Here is a 7,029-nt window from a genome sequence, read left to right as displayed (position 1 = left end):
AACACGCTTTTAATCTGATGGGTGAGGCTAAATTATTGCATAAAGGCAGTATGAAATTTAAAATCGACCTTGAAAGTTGTTCATTTTTCATGAGAAAGCTCTTCTGGCTCAGTTCCAGGGTGAGAGACGTGTTCACACTCGCTCTGTGTTGTTGAACCGTTTAAGGGAAGTTTCTGTGAGTCTGCATTTCTGCTGAAGTTGCCTAAGAGAATTTATGTAATAAACTGCAGCAGGAAAAAAAATCCCCGATATTTGGAAATACGTGAAATATCAATAAAACAGACTGTAAATTAATATGTTTGCTGTAAAATAACATAAAAATGTAAAGCTGTTTAAATTGTTGCCCAATAACGAATGGTTAAAAAAGACAACTTATACCAATACATCGAGGATGTGCTATTTGTGAAAGGCGAAAGAAGGCAGGTTTGAGCATGTTTATATCAACAGAGCAAATATTTTTTGTGTATTTCCATCGTCTCAGGCTGAAATCTCTGATGCAACATGATTTCAGATCATTGTGATATTTACGGGAACTCTGGGCCTCATTTCTGTGTGTAAAACACTGAAAACTAAAGAGACAAATTCAAAGAGCACAGTGTAGAACAGCTGACTGCAGACTGGTTGATGTACACCACTGTAACATGTGAACATCTGCAGCTGCTGCTTGGATTGAATCTAGAGAGCCTTCAGCTGTAGTACAACCGTCAGCAGAGATCATTCAAACTGGAGGACAAGTTTAACACAGCCGCTCCACCCAAAGACACCTTCCTAAAATCCAACATGGCTGCTGAGTGTAAACAGGAAGTGTTGGCTTCACCTTTAAAGAAGTGGATAGAGGTCCTCCATTTTTTGATTCCTGGTTAACACGGAAAAACGAGGAGTTGGAGGTCTTTTCTTCTTCTCTGAAGCAGGAATTTGAATTCAATTCTGGATTTACCAGGGAGCCAATAAAGGGAAGTCACTATAGGAGATTTTTTTTTTAATCCCAGTTAACATTTCCAGTTTTAGTTAAAAGCAATGCCACATATGTCACTAAAATAACTTTGATTTCATCATTTATAGTTTCACACACAGGAGATGAAAAATATACAAATCTGATGCCCCCTTGTAGGAAAGAAGGTGCAGTTTCTAATTAAACCACTAGAACACCACTCCACACTTCAACAGTTCCTTCACTACGTCCATTTCAGCTCAAATGTAATATTTAAAGTAAATCCTATATTTAAAGAAAGAAAAATATAAGTTTAGTTTTATGTATAATTCTCTCTTGTAGCACTGTGGTGTTTGGGAAACATTACCCAGTATGTGTGGCTGTAACTGCAGCCATCACCGTGTTCAGTCAGTAACAGATGCTGTTGCAGAGAAACTTGCATTTAGTTACCCTCAGCTCTTTCTAAACACAACATGGACTTTATTTGTTGTGCTGTTTGTATCTTGGAAATGTAAGTGGACGTATTTTGAGAAATCAAGATGGAGGACAAGCCTAGTAGTTTCATTTTCACTTGCAGACAAAATGAAGAAGTGTTTGAGACAGATGTGAAGAGTTCCAGTGTGAGACGTGTTCACACTGGAACTGCTGTCACCTGATGATGGACTTATTGATCGATTTATGGACACTCTCTGTGCGTCTGCATTCCTGCTAGTGTTTCCCACACCATGTAAACACTGCCTGGGAGACTGCTATATTAGTATAACCAAGCTAAAGGTCAGAGTATGTGTTTTAATAAACATACGTTGGCAAACTAGTAAATAAATTACTCTCTGTAATAATATACAGAGAATGAAGAATTTAGACTTCAAACTTCCATTGTTTCTCTCTCCTGTGATGGTAAAGCTCAGAGTTCAAATAAAGGCATGCTCCCTGCTGGATGTTTGCACACACTACATCTCACACAGGTAAATGTTCTTAGATAAACCAGCAGTGACAATCTGTTCTTACTATAGAAATACTGAGAGATGAGTAAAGCGGTCTGCTTTAAAACTGTAATGCTCATCTCAGCCTTTATCAATACATCATCTTTTATGTTTGATTAAATTTTTAATGAAAGTAACTAAAGCTCTTGATTAAACAGTGAATATTGAATAAAAGATTCTCCTCTGGAAGAAGAAAAGAAACCAACTACTGACACATACTCTGTTTGTTGATCATAGTTTGGATTCTAATAACCTGAAATCATCCCTCACAAAAGAGTCTGACTTGTGTAAATTTGTCCGCACGGTGAACGGTGAGCTTCAGTGAAGTCAGCTCCATGTTAACCTCCACACATGTAAATATGGGACAAACTGCAGTTTTTATTCGATGATTAGTCACTTTCTATCACTTAGAATATTTAAAATGTGATTTTTTTAATGTGATGAAATTTTGTTAAAATTTCATCACATTAAGCAACTGACACGAATTTATTACATGATGTTATTAAAGAAACACGAACGAAATGGCTCTCAGAGCCGTATCTTTGACGTGAATGACATGAGCCGGCTCCTTATCGCAAGCCGTGGGGGGTTTTTTTCTCTCACCCTCTCTCTCGCACTTTTTTTCACTCTGCACGCCAGCCTTGTGCTTTGTGCTGGTAAGAGGGGGGAGGGGCGGTAGTTACACTCGCAGTAGCACAGGAACAGAGGCGGAGGGAGAGAGAGGGAAAGAGAGCCAGGGACAACGTCACATTAGAAAGGTATAATAATCATCTACAACTATTTTCAGTTGCAGATGAGAAAGGATTCAGAAAGTTTATTCATGCAGGCCCATATGACAGAGAATGTGCATCTTCTTTTTGTTTTCATATTTTAATTTATATTTAATTGTGTTGTGGTTTGCAGTGTTTTGTGTTGTTTCACTTTAAATTTGTTTAAAAGGAAAAAGCTGAAAATTTAAATAGTTAAAAGTTGTGAATAGTTGATTTTTGTATTATATGATTTATTTATTACATTTTATGTGGAGTGAATAAATAAAAGTATATTTACGGTGGCCCCTAGAGACAAAGGATGTACAAACTCCAAAACACGTACGAACTCAGAAGCGTGAGGGACGGAAGGAGTCCGATGCTGCAACTGCAGCTGCTGCAGCGGGGCTCCGTCCGCTGCGGTGGCGTGAGGGGGCTTGTTCGCTGTGACTGAGGCGCTGTGGATGAGAAGATGAGGGTGAATTCGGCCAGCTCCCGGGCTTGTCATTTAAACTGGACTACTGCGATTCAAAAAGGAGTCCAGTCTGGGTCACATGTCTATGAGTTTGTTGTTTATAACAGTTTCACAACACAACTATCAGCCTGATTTGTTTTTCATGTCTTCTCCTCATCAGTTATCAGGAGAGCAGACAGTCAAAGAAACTCTGCTTGTTTCTCATTTCCCCTTTAGCAAATATTTCTCGTGGAGAATAAACAAACAAACAAACAAACAACAAAAACAAGAAAAATAGTATAATTATAGTAAAATTACTTTTATGTTTTAAAACCATGAACCACCTCTGCTTTCTGCCTTTGACTTGAATCAGAAACTTTATTAATATCATAGGAACAGTAACTGACTAAACTAAATAAATAAATTAAAGAATATAACAAAATATTTCTACTAATGAGTGTCCCAGTATAATAAACAAAATTTAATTCATATGTTTGACACTGAGGCGTCTGTCTTATTATACTGCACTTTATACCTGACTAAATGATTGAATATTTTGATATTTTAATCTTTAAAAGCCCCATTTTAACGTGAAGGTAGATTGAACACTACTACAAAACTAAACACTGAATAAACACTAAACAAAATAAAACTGGTGGCTTGCTGAACCAGATAAGTAACCAGAACAATCAGGAAACCAAACTTTATAAACAGCTTGTGTCGTATGAATCATGTGCATATAAAGCTGATGTGACCTTTTTCTTGTGAAATGAAAATGAAAGCTGCTCTGAGTCTCTGCCTGTAATATGAGATGAAAAAGTGAAGGAATGTTTGAGGAGGAGAGTCTGACTCAGTTCCACTGTCACAGTAACAATCCTGAGGTATAACAGACTATCAGGGCTTAGGGCCAACCTGCTCTCAAATCATCAAGTGCCTGATAACAAACATTTTGAGAGCTTTATGCAAACTTTTTGTAATCTCTCCTGACATTTCCTGAGCAAATTACAATTCATAGCACTGTGAAGCCCAGGTGTGCAGGGGATCATTTTTTTATTATTTGTCAAAAGCATTGATTCAGAAAACTTACCAGGTCAAAAGATCAGAGGAATGTAGCAGATGATTTAATAAACACAAGTTCAGGAAACATTAAAAAGTGGATCATCGACCTTACCTCACAGCAAGAAGGTTTGATTTCACTATCAGACCATGACTTTCTGACTTTGACTTTCTGGAGTTTGCATGTTCTTCCCCTGTTTGCATGGGATCTCTCTGGCTTTCTCACACATTCCAAAGACATGCAGTTAGTGCGGTTAGGCTATCCAGAGTTGAGACCAGGAAGCAGAGTTGCAGTCTTACACGCCTCTCTGCAGCTTCTCTCCTCCTGCTACCCCCCAAAAACCCATCTCCATAGAGACCGTGTCGGCTCCCAAACAGACAAAAACAAACTAAATACCAGCAATTAACAACGTAAAAATAAAAAATCACAAAGAAAGAACAATACAGAATCCACATCTGAACAAAAGAGTAAAACAATGAAATGTGGATTATTAAATATTAGGTCTCTCTCCTCCAAGTCTCTGTTAGTACATGACTTAATAATTGATCAACAAATCGATTTACTCTGCCTTACAGAAACCTGGTTGCAGCAGGATGATTATGTTAGTTTAAATGAATCAACACCCCCGAGTTATTCTAACTACCAGAAACCTCGAAGCACAGGCCGAGGGGGCGGTGTGGCAGCAATTTTTCACAGCAGCCTATTAATTAATGAAAGACCAAGACAGACTTTTAATTCATTTGAAAGCCTGATGCTTAGCCTTGTCCACCCCAGCTGTAAAACTCAGAAACCAGTCTTACTTGTTATCATCTATCGTCCACCTGGGCCTTACACAGAGTTTCTCTAGATTTCTCAGACTTTTTATCTAATTTAGTGCTAGAAGTAGTAGTAGTAGTAGTAGAAGTTCTGTTTTTCACCACTCTCACCTTTTGTTTGCCATCACTCGTGTTCGGTATCAATGAAGCCGTCTTACTTACTTACTACTACTTACTTACTTACACTGCATATCCGTATCTTGGGTCCTTTGCCCTGCTAGCCGTGACATCATTAGCGAAAAAAATTACTAATAATCATCCCACAGGTGTAATATTATCTACAGCTACTTTCAGTACCACTGATATTCATTTAGACTCTTTTTCTCCAATTGATCTTTCTGAGTTAACTTCAATAATTACTTCCTCCAAACCATCAACATGTCTTTTAGACCCCATTCCTACAAAACTGCTCAAAGAAGTCCTTCTGTACACTATAAAGTAGGGATGCACCGATACCGATACTGGTATCGGGTATCGGGGCCGATACTGTAAAATGTGTGCGTACTCGTACTCGTAAAAGTTAACCGATACTAATGGAGCCTGGATGGGAATTTGGGAGTAGATACTCATAATTCCCATGGACTTGAACGCCACGGTAACATAAGGTGTTCACAGTTATGTGATGTAACTGTACCCTGAATTTAATTTGCCCTGTAATATGTCACAAGGTAAATACAGGTAATTAGAGCAATCAAACTGTTATGTTAATCATAAAGTATTATTGTATGTTATGTAACTCTGAAGGGAGTTAAAATATTGTTCAGAGTTCTAATTTTCTGGAGGCCCGCGAAGGTAGCATAAAACGGGACCTGTGTATCTGTTGCAATGGAGGAGGAGAAGAGAACGGCATGGAGAGATGCACGAGCTGAGCCAAAGTGAGAGACTCGGCTAGTTTTACTGAGGTTAACTAGCACAAAAGAGTGTGTGACTAGAAAGCTAACCGTGTGGGAGCTTCGCAACAGAGTGTGGGTGAAGTGACTTTTTGTTTCAACGGTCGCACCACCATGGAAAACTGTGTTTCCAGCTACGACCGCCGAGGCTAAAGGCTAGCCCGGACTGCTTGGCTACGCCACGGAGGCAGCCGCTATTGACTGTAGTAGAGCTGGACAGTGACTGGCTAACGCTGTAGCAGAGACAGCATCGGTCCGCAGGGAGTGGATTTAGTGTGGGACTGGTGAACGGCGACCTACCGAGCAACGGAACTGTAAGTCAGACTTTTGTGCTCTTATTGGGGAGAAGAGGATTTTTCTCCATCGTCCAGCGTGAGCAGCAAACAGGCCTGCAACAAGTGTGAATGTGAGTGTGTGTGGGGCCCATGTGTGAATATTGTATGTTTAGTGGAGTTATATAACGTGTTTTGGAGTGTATATTAGTGAGTCACTTACCAAAAGGTGATAACATAAGTTGGGTTGTTTAATATAATTTGAAAGGGAATTATTTCATTTATACATTGTATTTCATTTGGTTAAGGAATTGGAATATCATTTGAGTTTAAAAAAGGGATGTGTTGTACAGTATTTGTCTCTGCCCTTACGTTCAGTAAACGTTTCGTTTGTGTTAAAGAGTTGTCTGGGGTCGTTTCTTTACTACTGGTTAAGTTTAACGTGTGTGTGGTAGAAGCATCGGATTTTGTACTCGGTATCGGCAAGTACTCAGATCCAAGTATCGGTATCGGATCGGTTTGAAAAAATTGGTATCGTTGCATCCCTACTATAAAGCGCTTTGAGGCGACTACTTTTGTGATTTGGTGCTATATAAATAAAACTCTCTGACTTTATCTCCTCTACGTGAGTTTGTGTTGTATTATATTCAAATGTTTAATAGAAAAGTATCGTTCATTCTAAATGAGGAAAGCTTTGTAACTGTCCCGACTAGTGAAGAGTGTGCCATTTTCACAACACTGCTTTCCCTCCGAGGTCGACAGTGCCTTTGAAAATGCTCTGGAGGTCCCTGTGTGGGCACGTCAACCTGTAAGAAAAAGTTTACTTGGACACACACAGATGTTTTCCTTCATGGTATGTTCATAGGAGACGTAAAAGGGCC

The sequence above is a fragment of the Oreochromis aureus genome, linkage group 3, assembly GCF_013358895.1.
Source record: "Oreochromis aureus strain Israel breed Guangdong linkage group 3, ZZ_aureus, whole genome shotgun sequence".
Lineage (NCBI taxonomy): Eukaryota > Metazoa > Chordata > Actinopteri > Cichliformes > Cichlidae > Oreochromis > Oreochromis aureus.
This window is presented reverse-complemented; position numbering follows the sequence as displayed.